This window comes from Octodon degus, unplaced genomic scaffold (assembly GCF_000260255.1).
Source record: "Octodon degus isolate 3935 unplaced genomic scaffold, OctDeg1.0 scaffold00017, whole genome shotgun sequence".
NCBI classification, from domain to species: Eukaryota; Metazoa; Chordata; class Mammalia; order Rodentia; family Octodontidae; genus Octodon; species Octodon degus.
Window position 1 is genome coordinate 14,503,537 of NW_004524593.1, and position 20,946 is coordinate 14,524,482.

General features: G+C 44.8%; 1 protein-coding gene across 1 annotated transcript in view; it reads left to right on the forward strand.

Annotated features, from left to right (window-relative positions):
* The first annotated feature begins 7,328 nt into the window (after nucleotides 1-7,328).
* The window catches only part of Atf3 (activating transcription factor 3), a 48,219-nt gene continuing 34,601 nt past the window's right edge, over nucleotides 7,329-20,946 (forward strand). Inside the window, exon 1 of the mRNA XM_023710235.1 lies at nucleotides 7,329-7,429. The gene's annotated coding sequence lies outside the window, so the exon portion shown is untranslated. The remainder of the gene's footprint in view (nucleotides 7,430-20,946) is intronic.

Genomic DNA, 20,946 nt, shown 5'->3' on the forward strand with positions numbered 1-20,946 from the left:
ACTCTACTAAATACTTGAACACACCGTAACTTTATGGATCAAAGACTGGCTTACAGTAGACCGGTTTAATCACCCTAAAATTAGATGAAAAGCCCCCAATGAGTCACTGGTCCTGTGGAACTCATTTGTCACCCTAAGTACCCTCTAGATAGATACAAACTAAGGACTTGCATGGTGACAAGGCAGGAATGTCAAAAATATCGACCAACCTATAAACTTACCCTATACGACATCAAGGGGCTAAAAGTATGCTTCACTGCTACAGTCACTTAGCTTCTATCTTTGTCCCTTCCCTGGGATTAGTAGATGTCGTGTAACATATCAAGGTCTTGGCTAACTATACTCAATGGGCTTTAACACCTCAACTGGTCTCTCTCTAAATAAAATAAATAAAACTAATGAGACAAGCTGTCCTCCAAAATCAGATGACATTACAAGGCAAACAGTAGCACAAAGGGGTACTCGTGCAATTACAAAAGATAAATGTTATGCATACTCTCCTGATCCTTCTGCTAATATCTTGATGGCTGTTCAAGAAATTAAACAATAGGTTAGTGCCATGTTAGATTCTAAAATTCCTTGCACTTATTACTTTTTGTTTTTAAACATTTTATTTATTTATTGTGTGTGTGTGTGTGTATGTGGCCAGCTCAGCCCACCAGGGGGCGGGGCTGGCTGGCATGTGGTGCTGGGGGATCGAACCACGGTCCCTGTGCTTTGCCAAGCTTGTTCCAAGTAGGTGCTTTAGACCACTGAGCCATCTCACCAGCCCTCTTTACTGTCTTTGTAGGAGGCTATTACTGGCTCTTCCTGAAGGAAATATGTATTGGTTATATTTATGACAGTCTTGTTGATATTATTTGGCCCATGCATAGTTACCTATGTCTTTGGCCTTGTCTCCTCTGGACTTGAAGCTGTGCACCTACCCAAGGTGAGAACACCTGACATCTACCAAGAGCTGTTAGAAAGACCCTCTAAACATCTCCAATTACACTTATGACCTCTTTGGCACAAAGCAGCCCAAACGGCCATGACCCACTCACAGCAGCTAGTCCGTACCTCTTCAGAAAACACGACACAACCATGGCTGGAAGTGCATCTGTCAGAGGCCAGGCCTCAAGACCAAGACAAACTGACCAGGCCTTTGGGCCTCCCCAAGGGACAAATAGTAAATTAACATGAGTCACCTTGTGGCCAAAACCTGATGCATCTCTTCCTAAAAGGCCCTGGTTCATTCCAGGTACACTTGCTACGTGACCTGCTTTCTCACTGGATTAGTATTAACCCAGTGGCTAAATGGATAATCTTACTGGTTGATCACATTTGTCCTGTATTGTACCCACCTTGTAATTTTAAGTCTACCTTGTGGTTTTGGTCTCACTTCGTGATTTTGCTCTATAAAACATGCATTATAAAATGGGGTGCACAAAAACGGGGTCTCCTCCTAAGTTTTCCTACTCTTAACCTCTGTTGTTCCTTAAATTCAATGTCCAATTCTGGGAAACACAAACATCTCACAGGCTGACAGTTACATTTATTCGCCCTGTATCAATACTACTTAGATCACAAAATAATTTAGAGTGTACTTGTTGGTTTTTCTTTTCCTTTGTTCTTTGTTATTGATAGTGATACTGGTGGGGGGGGGGATGCAGCAGGGGATGGTTAAAAAAAAAGAACCCTGTCTTCTGTCAAATAAGTCTGAAGCACAATCTTTCTTAAGTAATAAAAAGCCCTCTTCTTTCTAAAACGTATTATCTACTTCCAGAAGCCACATTTACTCAATGAAATGAAATTGAAGGGAAAAAAAAGGTAGCCCTTACAACCAGCTCGTTATCATTCCCGATGCGAGGAATACAAAGACAGTGACATCCAAACATAACACGCAAACAATTCCGGCAGTGACCAGTGACTGAACAACAGGCCTGTATTCCGAGAAAGCAGGTACACTGGGGCCCAGGAAGGGCCAGAGCTGCGGCCTGGCTGCCCCGGGAATGCAGCTGCCCACTGCAACATTAAGGATTTTTTAAGGCAAAAAAGTTTCTGGACTAAAAACTTTCTGAACATGAAAACTTTTTGTTACAGTTCTATGTTCCGCATACACAAAATAGCCCACACAAAGGGAAACTAGGTGTGAGCATATAATTTCTCTTTATTCGCGTCTGCTCAATCTAGGCATTATATCGAGGAAAACTGGCTTACCATCTTACAAAAATAGGATTGAGACATCTATTGCTATGCGAATATAAAACAGGATGCACACTCCTGCATGTAACTGTTGCAAATACGGGATTAAATTGCAATTCCTAGACTTTTACATACTGAATGGGAAATAAAGCTCTAAAAAAGCTCCTGGGTTCCACGTGCACCTGAAAAATGTCCAAGGTAAAAGGCCAACGCGGCTATTTTTAGAACGCAGACGGAAATTACGCGTGGGGACTTCTGTCATTCATTTTTGTCACCATCCCCAAGGCTACCTTTGCTCCACAACTCACTGCCACCATCCTCCCCCTCAGGAAAGGGAACATTCGAGTTGTTATGGTCACAGTACTCATAAACTTAAAACAGGAAATGTTAAGGGCTCGGTCGCTAGGCAACGCCCGGCGCTCCCGGTCCACCTCCGGTGCGTCGTTCTCCCGTGTTTTCCCGCACCACCTAGGAGGTAGGAGGCGCTCCTGGACCGGCTCCAGGGGCCGCCCCGAACCTAGGATGCGGGTCACAGCGACTCGCGGTCTCAGACAGGAGGCCGAGGTCGCTCTGCAAAACGCAGCCTCCACCTGGGGCCGGGTGGGCCGCCCGGTCGCGCGGGGCTCAGCCCGGGCTGGTGGCCTCCGCGCGTCCCGTCAGCCCCGCTGACCTTCAGGTCCCGGGCCACGGCGACCTCCCGCCCACGGTCACAAGGGTCGCGCCCGACTGCCCGCCGGGCACATCCAGGAGGGGTCACCGCGGCCCGAGGGCCCCGCGGACCCCTGCCCGCCTTCACCTCGCGCGACCCGATGGAGCTAAATTTAGCCGCGAGCTTGGCACGCGCTCCCGAGCTCCCGTGCAAGCGGCAGGGGCGGGGCCAGGGCGCTGCGGCGTGAGTCATCGGCCCCGCCCCTCCGCGGACAGCGCGCTGACGTCAACTCTTCGCCGAAGGGTGACGTCAGCGCGCAGCAGGGAGGCTGAGCCTAGAAGCTTCCTAGAGTTTCGATCCCTTAAAGGGACCAGGCCCGGGCTCCAGAAGGAGATCAGAGGAGAGAGCCCTTCTCACCGCTCTGCTTCAGATCCCTGTCTTACAGCCTTTGTACTGGAGAGCGCTGGCTGTGAGGTGGTGGTGATGAAGAGCCACAGCCTCCTTTGAAGGCTCCCTGAAGTCCGGAACCTCCTCCAGGAAGCCCTCCTTGATTGCTCAGTGACCCTGACCCACTGGCAAGTGTTTGCCAGGCCCTGAGCCCTTGCCTCTTAGCGTCAGCCTCTCAGCCTCTCAGCCTATGCTTACATCTGTGCTTCTGGAGAAAGGGTGTGGCTTCAGTGTTTACGCTGTCCATCAGTGTGGGCCAGCGAGGTGCATTTAGCATCATCGCATTAGTCACGAGATCTGAAACCAGTTATTAGCCTCCCCGGACGCCAGCTTCGTGGCCTGGGCTCCAGACGCCTCTCCTGTGCTGCGAACGCTTCCAGAGGGCAAGACCACGGCGGGGCTGAGAGCTCTGCCCCAATCCCAGTACCACAAAAGAGAACAAAAGGCCTTTCCCCCGTGTAACCGCTAATGCGTGGCGAGCTGCAGGGCGTGCCCGACGCGGTCGGACCCCAGAGCCCCGCTTTTGGCGCTAACGGGCTGCCAGGACGGCCCAGGACTCTGGATTTCCTTCGCACCAGTGGCCGCAGCTGCCCGAGTGCAGAAGAAATACCTTCTTTCTCCAGCGACAAAAACCAACAGGAAATCCCCTGTGGGAACAGCAGATGCGTGCCATGAACAAAGTAGAGACAACAACAGCTTCTTCAAGTTTTGGGCAAAATGGTGGCGGTTGTGTCCCGGAAACTGAGCCAGGCGGGCGGGCGGCTGTGGGCTCTGACCAACCTAGTCGCTGGTGTGGGGCTGAGTGTCAGGGTGCACGGCTAGCACAAGTACCTTCGTCCAGCTCACCTCTGAGGACCTTTGCAACGGACTCCTGTACCCCCTCCACACACACACACAGTTCTCCTGTCCCAGCCACCCCCACACAAGCTCTGTCCTTTCTGTCCCACGCTCCTGTGCCACGTGCGAAGGACCGAGCCCTTCCCAGTTTTGGAGTGGTGACGCCCCCCCACCGTGTGTGTGCACCTACACGCTGGCCCTTCTTCCGGTGTCCGAGGTGAGCACACAGTATGCCCCGAGCAGAATGCTACCCTCAGCCAACCAGGACACCCTCTGTTGTATTTCTAATTGGTGATCTTTAACTGTCTGCAGTACTGGGGATTAAATCTAGGGCCTGCCACTAGCTAGGCAAGGATGCCATTGCTGAGCTACATCCCCAGCCATTTTTATTTTTATTATGAGACAGAGTCTCACTATATTGCCCAGGCTGACTTCGAACTTGCAGTTCTCCTGTCTCAGCCTCTTGAGTAGCTGAGATGACCCGCGTGCACCATTGCACACAGCAGTGACGGAATGAGCTAAAGATGCACTGCTGGCTGCTGTCTTCCTCTGTCCTCTCTTCTTCCTGGTTTCCAGACAGGTGAAGGCTTGTCCCCTTCCACCAGAGGCGTCAGTCCTTGCTGGAGTGACAGGCTGAGGTCCGTGGCCATTTTTAACCCTCAGTAATAAAGCTCTGATGTGTCATCACAGCCTTTGATTGTTTATCTCCCCGGTCCTTCTCATCCCAGAGCTCCATTAAATGTCACTAAAGCCATAAATGTTGCGGCCACTAATGTGGAAGGATTGTGATTCAGCAGGCAGTCCTAGCAAGCCAGAGAGCAGGAGCCCTGGGTCTGCCCCAGCTGTGCTGGTGACTCAGAGCATAACACAAAGCAAACTGCTGCTTTTGGGGACGCCCCTTGCTCCCCTAGACAGCCCTGGCAGGTGGGTGGGGCTGGGAGAAAGGACCCCCAGTGGAGCCCGGTGTTCCCATTGGCACTAGCTGAGGGTCAGTCCTGCCTGGATGGAGCCCCGAAGATGGCTTAGGCTGGATTATGGGACTCACCCTGAGGACACCACTGTCACAGGTTAGGAATGTGACCCCATTACGCTGAGCTCCACTTTAATAACTCCTTGCCGATCTGCCCTCCAGGAATTTATTTGAAACTTTCTTTAATCTATTTGTATTTCAGCCTGTGCAGCCCTTTCAGGCAACGAGTACCTTTTACCATTTATGTAAAAGCACGAAGGTCCTAAAACACAGAAAGTGCGATGTAAGCGTTTATTACGATACCCTGATAATTATAGCATGCACAATAAACACACCAATTATGATGATGACCAGTATTAGTTCCCATGGCCTGCGGGCTTCCTCTTTCCAGTCGTAGCTTTATGCTTATCTTCCTGCACACCTCTCCCCTCCCCCACCAGCAGTGTTCATGAGCAAAGTGCTGGGATTGGCGCAGCCCTGCACAAACACTGGGGTGAAGCGATTGATCCTCTGAGGCCCTACCAACGAATGGAAGGAGCCTGTCCTAAGCTGGGCCGTGAAGAGTAAGAACAGTGGCGCAGACAACAGACATTGATTCCCTATTGTTCTGGAGTCAGGGCGTCCCAGACCAAGGTGCCCCTGGCAGATCTGGCGCCTGATGAGGGCCAGCTCTGGAACCACCATCCTGCTGTGTCTTCACTTGACCTTTCCTAAGTGTGTGACCATGGAGAGAGACAGCTCTTCTGACTCTTCCTGGTTTTAGAAGGGTGCTAATCTGTTCTGGGGCCTCATCCTCAAGACCTCCTCCCCAAACCGCATCAGGCTGAGATCTGGGGCTTTAACATATGTTCTGCACTCAGGCAGAGTAAGTGCTCAATGAGTACTAGGTGGGTGGTAGATGGACAGAATTAAAAAGAGAGCCCTGAGTGATAATAGGAGAGAAACCACATAGCTGAGTTGTTGAAGATGGCTGCCTTACGGCCTGCAGGACAAGCATGGCAACTGGCGTGAAGGGAGAAGAGTTCCTCCCACTCCTCCAGAGCTGCGCACAGCTGGCTGCTTGCAGATGGCCCTGGAGCACCATCCTGGTGGACAGGCTGATTTCTGCTGCTGAAATGGTGCACCGAGGAGGGCCCCCATGGGACGCACCTCTGCCAGGCAGTACGCACTGGCAGGAGAGAGGAGGTGCAAAATCCAGAAGGGGAGGAGCAGGCGTCTGGCCACCTATGTTTCCAGTAATCATCCCGCCAGAATGAGGTGGTAAATAGATGTCAGGTGACTCAGCAGTCGAATGGATCATAAAATGCAGCACAGCCACCATTCTGGGCAGTGGATGATCATTCCATGCCAAGCAGAACTGAGCCATTCACCCATGAAAAGACATCTAGGAACCAGAAATGTGTACTCGGCTCTGCAGAAGCAGCCAAGCATCTGTGGGACTTTCAGGAAAGAGACAAAACTTGGAGATGGAAAAAAGATCGATGGTTACCAGGAACTGGGGCCGGGGCAGCAGAGCACAGTGGATTTTCTGAAGAGGGGAGGCTATGCAGATGTGGGGCTGAGGGTATCTGAGAAATCTCTGTGCTTGCTGCTTTATTTTGCTGTGAATCTAAAGCTACTCTACGGAATAAAGTCTATGAGACACACACACAAGGGCTGTGGTAACACTTTGTGTGGAGTTCTTCCCACAGTAGAGTAACACAGACTTGGGCTGCAATCTGAGCCATCTATCAGCCTGCTCTGTAACCTTAGAAAGTTACTTCTTTCGATCTCAGTTTTTCTAACCCCACTGGGATTGTAATGACCTCCTCGGGGCATTCCAGAAATTAAGCGCAAACCTGTAGGAGAGAGTGGAAGCAGCCTGGCCCGACAGCCCAGGGTGATTATTACCTGTGCTGAAGGCTCCAGACTTGCAAGTCAGGCCAGTGAGGGAAGTGACTGACCCACAGTGTCTCGTCTCCTAGCAAGGGGAGCTGCATGTAGGGGTGGCTGTGTGTCCCCAGAAGCTCAGACAGCCACTGGATCCTGGAGTCAGTGTCAAGCCCCCCACTTGGGCTGTCCCTGGAAGAGGTCAGGATGAGGGAAGACCGTCATATTTAGGCGATGGCTCGCAGGGAAGCCTGGGGGTGTTAGTCACCTACAATGTGACATCATACTGCCATGCAGTATGCTCGCAGCTGTTGGTTGCTTTGGGGGTCATGGGTGGGGTCAGCTCTTGTTGACCAGCCTTGCCTGAAGGATAAATTGGCTGGGACGGAGGCAAGACCTGACGAGAGGAGAAAGTCTCCCCTCAGTGGATGGTCCACACTTTCTGAAGGGTTTCCAGCATATCACCCCAAAATGTGAGTCTTGATTTTTCTATATTGTGGGAGCCCATGGGGAAAAATATTTGGCCATGACCCCTCCAGAGGCTGGGGGAAAGTGCCCCGTGGCCAGACTAGGGGAGGCACCACCCACAAGAGGGGTGGGCAAGTGAGAAGTTCGGTGCTCCAGCCCCATGGCGTCTACGTGGCAGCCACAGAGGTGATCTCCAGATGGGGACAGACAGGACCAGGAGCTTGAGTTGCTGGTGTATGCCACAGGGGCCATGACAAGGTGGTCAGGCCGGGACCACACAGCACCCCATCCTGGAGGAAGCCATGGTTTAGGACAGCACTGGGGTGCTGGTAACCATCTCCCCATGGGGAACTGGGGATTGGTTAACCCCTTCCTTTTGGTGGCCTCATCTCCCACTATTGCTCCCTCCCAGGGTCCCAGCGCTTGGGAGTCGTGAGCTTGTTCTGGAGTGTAAGCTGGCCAGGGACACTGATGTAGCTGGGTCTAGGGACACTGGCTTTTCCAACATCTGGGCTGGAATATGTCCAGAGAGAGAAGCTGAGAGCCAGGAGGACAAACTCTGGAGACCTTGTTCAGCAGATGGGTCTGCCACTGACCAGTTATGTGACGTTGCCACAGTCATTGTCCCTCTTTAGACTTTGAACATTCCTCTCACCTGTAAAGCTGTGAGCAGTTGTGATCAGAGCAGCCCTGGATGAAGATGCTCTCTCGGAACCTGTTTCCCAATTATAAAATGTGGACTATGAAGAAAGGGAGGCACGATGGTGTGGCTGAGGGTCTTTTCTGGAACCCTAAGACTGTATGGAGGGGTTGAGCCAGACTGGTTGGAGGGAGGTTGTGAAACCCCAGCCCCAGGGACAGCATCTAATGACGCTGAAACAGTGCATGAGGGCGGCTGCCAGCTCCCTACAGGAGCACCCCAAAGCTGAGGAGGCTGAGCTGAGCCCCGCCAGAGCCTGGCAGTCTGGTCCGAGCTTAGAGTGACTGGGGTCCGGGAGTGCCCGGAGGGTGATCTCGGGCCGTGTCCCTCCCTGCGGGCTTGGCATGGACCTCAGAGGGCAGCCCTGGAAATAGCAGATCCCGAGGGGACAGTGGCCAGAGTGAGGGGCTCCGCCGTCCCGGGGCGCGGTCACCAGTCTTCACGCGCGCTCTCCGCTCACACCTCGGCTCACACTTCCCGTCAGCGGAGCGGCCCGGGACTAGCGAGGTGACTTCCACTCTCCCTTTCGTGTTGCACTGGAAGCGGAAACCCGCCCCTGCCTGAGGCCGGGCCTTGCGCCTGAGCGTGCAGGTCGGTCCTCCAGCCCCAAGGGGCTGCCGGAGACTTTCTCCTCCTTTCTGAAGCCCGGGTGCTGCGGCGCTGGAGGGGGCGGGGCCGCAGTGCCAGGCTCAGATGACTCATCTGACATTAACACAGCTACGTCGCGGTCGCAAGAGTCAAAGTGCTTTTCAAACTATGAGTAATGCGCGATATTAGGGAGAATGCGACAGGGCTGCGGGCGCTCAGCGCTCGCTCGGCGGCCCGCACCTGCCCAGCGCAAACGTGCCGAGCGAGAAAAGGCTCCGGGAGGGCGCGAGGGGCCGGCAGTCAGGAACGGTGGGCTCCGAGTACTGCGCATGCCAGCGCTTTACAGGGGAAAGGGGCCCGGGAGATAGCTCAGCCGCATAAGCACTTGCCTCGCAAGCGGAAGGTCGCGAGTTTGGTTCCTGGCACCACAAAATAAACAAATAAATAAATGAAAATGCAAAAAATTATGCAGATAATCAAATCAATACACCAAAAAAAAAAAAAAAGCCTCTTACAAGCCTTCATTTTCATTTATTCACCTCTAGGGAAGGAGGGATTTAAAATCTTCTGCAAACTTCTTGTAAAATAATATTACTGGTACGCAATGACTTTAGTAATGCCCTAAGCTTGTAAAAGAAATGTGCTGTGCTTCTCAGACTGGGAGGAGGATGCAAATTATTTCTCTCAGTTTTTATTTGGTATTTATTCTCGGGCTGAAGAGATAGCTCAGCGGACTAAACGCTTGCTTAGAGAAGCTCAGGGACCAGGGCTCGATCCCTGGCACCACATGCCGCCCCCCACCCGGGCACACTGAGCCTGCGTGGAGTCCAGACGTGTTTTTGCACGCCTATAATCCCAGCACCAGGAAGGCTGAAAACAGGAGGCTCGCTACAGGTCCGTCCGAGCTGCTTAGTGAGACCCTACACACACACACACACACACACACACACACACACACACAAATAAAACTATTTTGTATATATTCTCTCATAAAAATTCAAGCACTTCACACTGAGCGGTATCCCATTCCTTTCCCCTTTTAAAATATTGACACAAAGTCTCACTAAGGACAAATTGCTCCAGCTGGCTTGAACTTTAGATCTTCCTGCCTCAGCCTCCCAGAGTGCCAGGACTACCCCACCACCACACCATACTACACCCTTCTCCCAATTTTTAGAGAGTAGGTGGGCCAGGGTCTGTGTGGCCACCATAATCCTAGTGTCTAACTTGGATCTTGCACAGAGTAGGTGCTCAATAAATACACACAGAATTACTGAGCTGTAGACACCAGAGCTTTTGTATTTGATTCATCTTGTTGCCTTTCGTTCTTCCAGTCCAGGGCCTGGAGCTCAGGAGGGGCACTGATTCCTAAGCATAGGTCATTGCACATCCTTGGGGACAAAAACACTAAAATCAGATGAGAAAGCCAGGCATGGTGGCACACACACCTGCAATCCCAGCACTATTAGGACAACTGGCAGACTTAACATTGCCTTCTGATTCTTAATGTAAAGCCATCAAGGAAAGGGGTCATGACAGCACTTCAGTCAACTCCGTGTCTGGGTGCTGTGAGGGCTGATTGAGGGCAAGGAGTCGTTGGGTCAGCTACGCCCCAAAGAAACCCAAGTTCTACTCAAATACATTTGTTTTGTTCTGCGAGACAGGCTCTTACTATGTGGTTTTAGGCTGGTCTTGAACTCACTGTGTAGTCCAGGCTGGCCTCAAATTTGTGGCAATCCACCTCAGCTTTGGGGTTTGGATTATAAACTTCAGATGCACATGTAAAGGCATAAATGGAAAGAACTGTGAAAAATTAATTATGCCCTTTTTAAATAAGTAAAACAGACAATTGATTTCACAGATTGAGGGCAAACTTCTAAATTTTGATAAGCACCTTTGTGCACTGTGCAGCTAAAGCTTTTTGCAAAAGCCTTCTCTGACACAGATGACTTCGCTCATTCCTTCCTGCTTTGGGGTCTCTCCCTGTTCTCCTTCTGGCCTCCTGTGTCCCCTTCTGCTCCTGGGGGCTCCCTCTGCAGCTGGGCCTCCCTCCTCCATCTGACTTCACTAGAGTGCCTAACACGGTGTCCCCCAGTGATGAGCCATCCGTGGAGTTTGATGAAAAGCTCAGATGTATGGGAAGTATTCACAAACAAGCTGATCATTATTCACAAGCCATCTTCCCTGTAGTGCCTTTTCTTTTATTTCTTCCCTTCTTTCTACCTTTGCTCTTCTCTCCTTCTCTATTTTTTCCTTTCCTTGTTTCCTTCTTTTTCTTTCCTGTGTGTATGTGACTGTGTGTGAGTTTCATTTGTTGGCTTCTTCTGGCCAATGTCTTTCCTTTTCTGGAAGGAGCAGGGACAGGGTCTTGCCGTGCCATCGGGCTGGCCCTGAACTCTATGCAGTCGAGGGTGGCTCGAGATCGTGGTAATCCTCCTGCCTCGGCCTCCCAGGTGCTAAGATTACAGCAACAAGCTTGCATACCTGGCTGATGTCTTGCCAGTAAGTGTATCTAGAAGCTGTTAGAAACTGGATTAAGATGCCAGAATTTAGGAAGACTTTTCATTAAATGTACTCTTGACTGACTTTTTAATCACATACACACACACACATTTTTCTAATATGAAAAGCCAACCAAAACAATGTTTTCATTTTAAAAATGTGTTTTATTTTTCCCCCAATCATTGGTCTTTTTATCTTTTTCTTTTGGCAGAACCAGGGATTGAACTCAGACCCTTGACGCTTGCCAGGCAAGTGCTTATTCTACTGAGCCATCTCCCCAGCTCCCTCATTGGCCTTTTTAAAGCAAATGTGTGAAGTAAACTTCCCACACCACTAACCATTCTTTTACATCACTTTTAATGGTTGTAGGGGAATTAATTTAATATCTTTGTACTGACATATAGTTAACTAATTCCTGTGCAAAATAACTAGTCAATACCTCATTCATCAGCATTACAAATAATGTTAAAATAAACATTCTTGTAGTTAAATCTTTGTGCATAGCCATTTTTATTTACCTCAAATATATTTACTCAAAGGAGAATAAACATTCTCTAAAGGTAAATAAATCAGATCATACGACTCATAGGGCCTTTGATATATATTACTCTTAGTGTAATTTTAATTTCAACTTTTATAAACACAAATAAATGTCTCCTATGTTGATAAGCTTAATTTCTTGCTTATGAATTTTCTGTTTGTCCAAGTATCTGAGAGTATCTTAAAATAATTACAATTATTTAAAATATTTTATATATTTGTAAAATATGTGGGAAAAGACATCTTTGTCTGATTTTATAGTAATAGTAATTCCCTGGCCAGATATTTACATTTTAATATTGATCATATTTATGTATTTTACATATATATATATATGGTTAAATATTGTCTGCAACAATATATAAATATGTGTCATATAAAATATAACTATATAAAAACATACTTATATATTTGATATTTAAGATTTTGAGTAACCAAACTTATCAACATTTTCCTTTTAGTAAAAAGCAAAAGATTTATATGATCTGAAGAGAAACCACAGTATTCAATATTTTCCTTTCAAAGATCAAGATTTTGCATGTATGTAGAGGGTTGAAAATTACTTCATACTTTCTTCTAATGAAAACAGATTTCAAAAGTAAAATGAGCACGTTTTATATATTTACAGCAACATGGATAAATTTTAAGTGGGCCATTCAGTGAGTCTTCTCAAATAATAGATGACTCACCTGTGGAGCCACAGATGTCAAAGGGCATGGGTTTCCTTCGAGGTGACAGTTGTATCTATTTATTAATATAGCAAAAGCTTAAAATGCACACTTGAAATGAGTGAAGAGGCTTGTGAGTCATAACCAAGTACCAAGTATAGCTGAAGGAAAGAGAAAGAAAAAATGGAAGGAAGGAAAAAAGAAAGGAGGGAAGGAAGGAAGGAAGGAAAGAGGGAAGGGAGAGAAGGAGGCAGGGAGGAGGAGAAAAAAGACCACCGCAGGAAGCTCCCTGTGTCCCTTCCCAGTCAAGCCCCTCTCCTACTCAGAAGCAACCATAATTTTTAATTTATCATTATGAATTATTGGTGTTGCTTTGTCTTTATCTAAGGGAAATATACGTGTGAACTCCTTTGGGTAAGATTTCTCTTGCTGAGCTGGATGTTGTGGGAGCTCCCCCCCGGGTTGGTGCACTCAGGACTTCGTGTCTTTTTGCTGCAAGGAGCAGCCTGTCACCGTCTGTGTGCAGCACAGCTTGTTTATCTGGTCTTCTGCAAAGGGGCTGTGCACTGCTCGGGGCGTCAGGAGAAGGAGCTGGGAGCTCCTCCTTGGTGGCTTTTGTGCTGACCTCAGTCTTCATTTCTCTGAACACTCAGCAATTGAGCTGGCAGTTCATAGGGTAGATAGATGTTTAGATTTCTCAGAAACTGATGAATTTATTTCTCCCCAAGTACTAGTGCCATTTTACACTCTCATCAGAGTTTCAATTGCTCTGCATCCCTGCCAACATTTGTCATTGTTGTTTTTATTTTAGCCATTCTTCTGCGTGCGCAATGGTTATTTATTATAGTCTTAATTTGCTTGTTTTCTTTCCTTTTTTTTTTTTTTATACTAGGAATTTAACACATAACCTTGCACTTACTAGGCAGGTGCTGTACCACTGAGCTACCTCCCCAACCAATTTGTATTATCTTAATTATTAAAGTTATTTAACATTTTCTCATATGCTTGGGCCATTTTTTATATTTTATTCTTTTATCTCCATATGCAATGTATACTTGGAGGTTTCTAAAATTTTATTTTAATAGTTTTATATTTTCTATCTAGCTATAATGATTTATCCCTCTAAAATTACTTTGATTGTGACTTGAGATAAAGCTATAATTTAATTTTCTAAATAAAAAAAATTTTTATACCAAGAATTGAATTCATGACCTGTGCTTGCCAGGGAGGTGCTGTGCCACTGAGCTATATCCTTGACATTTTAGGTGTTTTTGTTTTCATTTCTTTTTTTTTTTTTTTCAGAGCTGGGGATTGAACTCAGGCCCTTGTGCTTGCCAGACAAGCACTTAATGGCAGAAGTGTTTTTTGGGGGGTTTTTTGCTCCAAATGCCTTCAAGGCATGACTGGCTGGCTTGAGTTGTGGGGATCGAACCCCAGCAACCTGAGCCTGATGGCTTTGTTGAAGCAGCCACTTAAAGAACTGAGCTAAGGGGCAGGCCCCCTTGTTTTCATTTCTGATTTGGTACAGGATTCCTTCTGGTGTTTTTATAAGGGCATTTGTTTTTCTTTTTCTTTCTTTCTTTTTTTTTTTTCACTCAACACTGTGGTCTTTATCTATGTACAAAGTGGTTAATTCCTTTTCGTTACTTTACAGATGTTCTAACTATGCCAGAACTGATCTATTCTACAAATAATGGGCATGTGGGAGGTTTCCAGTTTGGAGCTATCATTTTATTATTTTATGCATTTAGTACAGGTCTGCAGGGGCTCCCTACCCAGATCGGACTCGCAGTGACACTCCTTATAGCCTCCCGAACGCTGGGATTACCAGGGTGCACCACCACATCCAGTCTCATTCCCCATCTCAGTGTGCCCCCCCCCCGGGGAGGGGGCAGGAACGGCATGCAGTATTTTATTTTTTGAGCCATTTTTACTATATGGTTGGTGTTCTTTTATTAGTAGTAGTACTAGTATTTTATGTATTTGGTTGTTCCAGGATCTCCCTACGCAGCTTGGACTAGTGGTAATCTTCCTCCTGCTTTCAGCCTCCCCAGGGCTGGGATTACAGGCCTGCACCACTCCACCTGGACTCTGGCTGGCTCAGCCCACCCTGGGGGAGGGGCTGGCACGGCGTGTGGTGCTGGGGATTGAACCTCTGTCCCTGCACTTGCCTAAGCAGGGGCTTTAGTCCACTGAGCTATCTCGCCAGCCCCTAAATAAAAATTTTAAACCAAGCTAAGTTTATTAAATATCAATTTTATTTCCTGCTAATTTGTAATGCTTTCATGACCACAAATTAAAATTTTAATATAGCATGTGGTCTCTAAATCCCCATTCCATGCTGCTGATTTGTGCAGGCGGGCTTTGGTCTTGATCCACACGATGCTCACTTACGGACACATGTGCTTTGAAATGGTCGATGGCTTCATCTTTCCTTTGGAGGTTCAAAATTTTCTTTGATGTTCATACTAATTATTCTCTCAGGGAGCAGCAGACTAAGGCTGCCTACATTCTCAAAAGAGCACTTTGAGATGTCTACTGCAGTTATCTTGAGCATGCAAATTCCTTTGAAAGTCACTATGCGTCTGCCATGGAAGGCCGCAGTCACTTCTTGCGCAGTGCTTAGTCATGTTGTGGAGTTGGCACTACGTGGGCCTTTCACGTGACCAAGAAAGCTGTTCCGAGGCAGTTTGTAGATCGGTCAGGTCATTATTTTGACTTTGGCTATTGCTGTTTGACCTTTTTAAAACTTACATTTTCTTACTGGACAGTATGTCTATGTAAGAAAGCAAAGCAAATTTCTATATAGCAAGACTCATGGCATTCTGTTTCTTTTTTATATTTAGCAGCCTTTTCAAGCTCATCAATTTCAATAAATTTTAGTGGAATTGCTCTTTTGAGCTTCCAGGAATATAATTATATCATCTCAATAATTATATTTTCCTCTCTCAATATTTCTGAATCTTATTTTTATAAGTGCCCCATTTCATTGAACACAAGATTCAGGTCACAAGTAATTACCAAGGACAATAAGCCACATTTCTGTTCTGTCCCTGACTTTCACATTTTAGTAGTATTTCATTTTGATGGTTCTGTTTCATGTATTTTGTCAAGACATCTTAAGTTTATATTTGTTAAAAAGGATGTGAATATTAAATTAAATTTTAAATATATTTTAATTTTATATTAAGTTAAATTTTAATATATTTTTGCATCTAATGATAACTTTATTACTGTTTCCTTTCTTGCTATATGGATGTAATATGTTATAGTACTGAATTTTTCAGACAGTAAAGGCATAAAATCTTTTTATTCTACAATAAATCCTACTTGGATCATTTTTTGGTACTCTGTAGTCTGTCTTTGGGTTTTCTTCTCTCTCTCCATAATTCTGAGGGTTATTTATTTTGGAGTTGCCCTTTCAGAGTTTAATATCAGGGATATCTCTGAAAAACAAATCTTCCATCCTTTTCAATGTTTTGAAATAATTATTGAAACATAACAATTGCCTATTTCTTAAGAATTGAAAAATTTTCCCTGTGAATTTTTCTAGGCCTAATTTTTTTCTCTATAGGGAAAACAGTTTTCTCTTTTATTAGTTGTTATTGATATATTTAGGTTTTATGTGTCTAACCGTTCAAAGGTATATATATTCCAGGAAGCTATTGGTTTCATCTAGGTTTTCAAATTTATAACTTACAACTTTGCAAATCACTGTCTTACATTTAAAATATTTCCTCCTTAGCTGGTACCGAATATCCCCTCTCTAATTTTATTATCTTTTGAGGGTTTTTGTCTTCATTTATTTTCTGTAAAATCTAGCCTATTTTAATTGATTTTTTAAAAGTAGTGCTTGAATTAATTTTATACATTTTTCTATATTTTAGTTCATTTAGGTTTAGCTTGCTTCTTTTCTTTCTCCTGATTTCTTAAGGATTTTGCTGTTGTCATTGTTATAATTTCTTCAATTGAGTACTTTCTATTTTCCTTTTCTTAAAAATAATAAACAGAAACTTCATTTTTCAGTGAGCGTTGGTAGCATTTCATAACTTTTGATATGGCTGGTTCTTATAACTATCATCTAACTACAGTATTGTTACACCTTAATTTTTCATTTCTTCAATTTTATTCTGTCTTTAGAGTTTATTTCAATTTCTATTACTAATAGCTAATTGTATTTGCTTGTGATCCAATAATTTTTGCCTCTTAAAGCAGGGCTTCCTGTTTTGGTTATATACATCCCAAACCCTTTCTCCTGTAGCATAATTTCTTTCCATCTTGTTAATTGTCTTTTTGTTCATAAAGATTTGTCATAATGTAATCCAATGTTTTCCTCCAGTTCATTATTTGAATCTCATATAAGAAGTTTTTCCCTACTTCCTGGCAGTTAATGCATTTTCCTATGTTTTCATCTAATAATCGCCAAGTTTGGCTTTTCCAGTTCCAGCCCTTCAGCCTGGAGGTGGACGGAGCATGGGGTCCTTCTTCTCCCCTCTTCCGGGAAGCCCACCCTTGGTGTTTGGGATGTGGCCATGGTGGTGTGTGTTTCCCTCAGTGTGAAGAGGATTTCTGGGCTTCTTTTCTGTCCCAGTTAGCAGTTACCTGTCTGTGTAGCTCCTTGATGACACTACATTTCTTTTTAATAAGTCTAAGTATTTGATGTGACAAATCCTCCCACTCTCGTCTCTTTCTTTAAAATGATCTTGGCTCATCTTACTCCTCTCGTGTGAAATTTAGAATTAGCTGGCTAAGAGCCACAGGCACACACGTGGGATCTTTGCAAGCTAAGGTGGCATCAAGTCTACAGGTCGGCTGGAATCACCGACAGCTTTGCTCTACTGCCAGCTCTAGTCAGGAGACAGAGTATTTCTGCTTATTGCACCTTACTTTATATTCTTCTCTAATGCTTCCATAGTTTTCTTTAGAGACCTTGCATATCTTTCAACAAGCTCATTCCTAGGTATCACGTATTTGTTAGGACTTTGAATAAGATTTTTTTTCTCTTGTGTTTTTCCACTATGACCTAATAAATGCTCTTGACTTGTGTGTGATTTTTATATCTGGCATACTCACTGGAAGCTTTCTTGCTCTGAATTTTCTTGAGATCTTGTGTAGAAAACTCTCATTTTTTGCAAACAAGAGCAGTTTTCTTTCACTTTTCAATCTTTCTGTTTCTTTCTTTTCTTGGTATTGCACCAGTTAAAACCCTCACATAACGCTACACAGATGCTGAGAACAGGTATTCTTAATGTTATTCCTGGCTTTAGTGGAAACTTGTCTAAAATATCACCAGCTCATGTCATAGTTGCTTGTGGGACTTCGTACTGTGGCCTTCCTCGGGATGAGGAAGGCGCCTTCTGTACCTCACTTGCTTGCTAAGGCTCTTTCAAAAACCGTGACTGAATACTTCATTCTGTCAAATGTCTTTTCTGCACTTTTGAGACAATACTAAAAAGATAAATTGTTTTCCCTTCTCGCTCTTTAAATAGACTTTAAATATTTGAATATATTTTATTCTTGAGATTAAATCCTACTTTGTCTTGTTATGATATGTTTTGTAATTTTAATTTTTTTTTAGTCCTTATTAGTACATGTTTCCAGTACATAATGATTATATTTATTATGGGGAAATAGTACATGTACAGAACACATCTTAATTCTTTTTTAATTTTTCCTGTCCATCCCTTTTCTTTCTATTTTTTTAAAACAGCATCAGATTCATTTATTTATTTTATAAATTCTCATCAAGTTAATTATCATAAACACAGCTTAACAGCCAGAATAACAGGCCAAAAAAAAAGCATGTAAAAAGTCATGAAGTTTTAAAAATTATTTCGTATCTACATAAAGGGACAATAAATTATTATTTTCTTTATGAGTCTTGCCCTTGTCTGGCTATAGTAACTCAAAAAATAAATTGGACAATCCTCTAACCTCCAGCTCTGCAAGATAGTTTTTGTTTGAAAGTAGAGTTTACCCATATTTTGAAGATCTTTTAAAATTATTTCGGCTTACTTTAAAAAAAATTGGTTACTGTCTTTGGAGGTACAAGAACTTTTGAATAACAATTTCATTTCTTTAGTGGCTAAGGCTTTACTGTGATTTCATTTAAATGAATTACCAATTTTTATTTTGTTCTTGAAAATTATATATTTCTTCTAAGTTTCCTTGTTTATTAAGCTATTTGATTTTATTTATGTATTTTTAAATCTCTGCCATATCTCTTCTTATTTCTATTTTTTGGGGTCTTTTTCTTCTTTTTTCTTTTCTTTAGTCCATTGTGTTTAGAATTTAATCTATAAATCATTTTGAAAAACTAGTTTTTGTTTTATTCATGTACCCTAAATACATTTTTTTCATTTGCCTTCTAGTAGAGTTCTTTGTTCTTAGCCTAACTTCTTGGTTGAATATTTGGCTTCATTAACGTCATACTTGTGTCAGGTTTTTCATTTTGCTTTTACTGAATATATTTTTAAAAGTGGAGTTTTCATTGTTTCCTTCCTAGCAAGACCTTAGTACTTTTGAGATCTATGTTAAACCATGTCCCTGTCTTATTTTACTTCCAGAGTTGTAGTTTTACCCTTTATAAATATTAAAAATAAAAATTGTTTTTAAGTCAACAGTTGGTTACCCTTATCAATATTAAGTAACTGTCTGTGGTTGGTAAGTACTCTTGATCTTTGAATGTCTAAGTCTTTGTCAGGTGCTTCAAACATATTCCTCCCTGATCTTCTAGAATTTGCTGCTGTCTATGTGAAGGGCTGGGTCTGACTAATTCCCATTCTTTTGTAGGCAATCTACAGTTTAGCTTTTACCTTTAAAAAAGCTCTTGATCCTTAGCAGTGTGCAATTTTACTACAATGGATTTAGGTGTAAGTCTGTTCTTATTTCCATGTTTGGCACTTACAGAGAGATTTGATTGCAAAGTTGCCTTCTCGGCAATCGTCTCATAGGGCTTCACTGGCGTGCCTTTTTCTCTGCTCTTCCAGAATTCCTATTAGAAAACAGAACCTAGTGGCTGATCTCTGCATCTTTTTCCCCCTCTCTTTCCCTGTATCTAGGATGTGCGCTCTATCCTCAGCTAATGTACTTTTACATTTCAGCATTTATATTATTCGTTCCTAAGGTCTGTGGTTGGCTCTTTTTCATACCACCTGGTATCATGTCTACTTATTTTGCTTTATGCTCTCTGTTATTCATCACTTCTGACACCCCAACTGCACTCATTTCAACTCTTCCTCAGGCTGGCCTATACAGTAAGTTTCAGTCTGGAGTAAAGCCCTGTCCCAATGCTTGACTTGGTCCATCTGTCTTTCTCAGCACTTGATTCCTCTGTGTAACTTGGAACTTGGGCTTGAGGCTCGCTTCCGATAGAATAGTATCTGTTAACAATGCCCTGTCGTCCCTGCCCTTCCTTGCCCCCATCCTCCTTACCCTCTCACCAGGTCGCAGTGCTCACCCCAGCGCTCCAGGATCTGGACCCACACTTTTCCATGCTGTGCTGGCATGACAGTGCACAGCAGACGCATTCCCACTCTTGCACCCCGAAGGTCCACAACTTCCCCAGCCCCAGGAAGCTCCCCGGAGAAGCAGGTTCAACCTCTCTTCCCGGCCTGGGAACTGAATTCCCCCACCCCACCCCATAAAACCATAAGCTCCAGCGGGAGAGAGCGTGAACCTTGATCACCAGTCTCCCCTCTGCATGACTCAGGGCGCGCACACAGTGCAAGAGGGAACGAGGGGTTACTAACTCGTCACACTAGACTTCGGGAGAGTTCCACGTGGAGTGCTGTTTGTTCCCAGTTCCCCTTTCGCGGCTTTAGTTGCATTGCTGCGGCTGCCTTGATTTCCTGCACTGATTTAAGGTACTTGCCTTTCACATTCATTTTGACTTTGGGAGGCTCCAGAAGTCGCGGGGTGCCAGATCTGGTGAACCAGGTAGATGGGATACAGCGCAGTTTTTATGAGCTGCCTTCCCACGGGACGGCACCCAGCGGCGGCGCTCACCGTATTTTTGATCAGACCGTGTAAAGACACTTGGGAAAGTACTTGCAGAACTTCTTCAGAAAATGACAAGAGTTGGGGGCCTGGCCCTAGCTCAGGCCTTTAAGTGGCTGCTTCCACAAAGCTGTCAGCCTCAGGTTGCTGGAGTTCCAACCTCACAACTCTCCCGCTGGCCAAAAGTGCCCTGAAGGCATTCGAGGAACAACAACAACAACAAAAATCCTTATTAAAAAAAAAAAAAAAAAAAAAAAAAACCCTAAAAAAAAAAAAAAAAAAAAAAAAAAAGAAAAGAAAATGACAAGAGTAATGGAATAGGTGTTTGAAGCAAAGCATTTTCTTTCCCCTTCCTTCTCTTCTCCTCTCCCCCATCCCGTTTCTCTTTCCTTTTGAAGTTTCTTCCCATTTTGCAATATCTCTGGATTTTTTTTAAAGGTATAAATTTATTTATTTATGGCCGGCTCAGCCCACCCTGAGGGCGGGGCTGGCGCGCCATATGGTGCGGGGGGGCGCGGGGGGATTG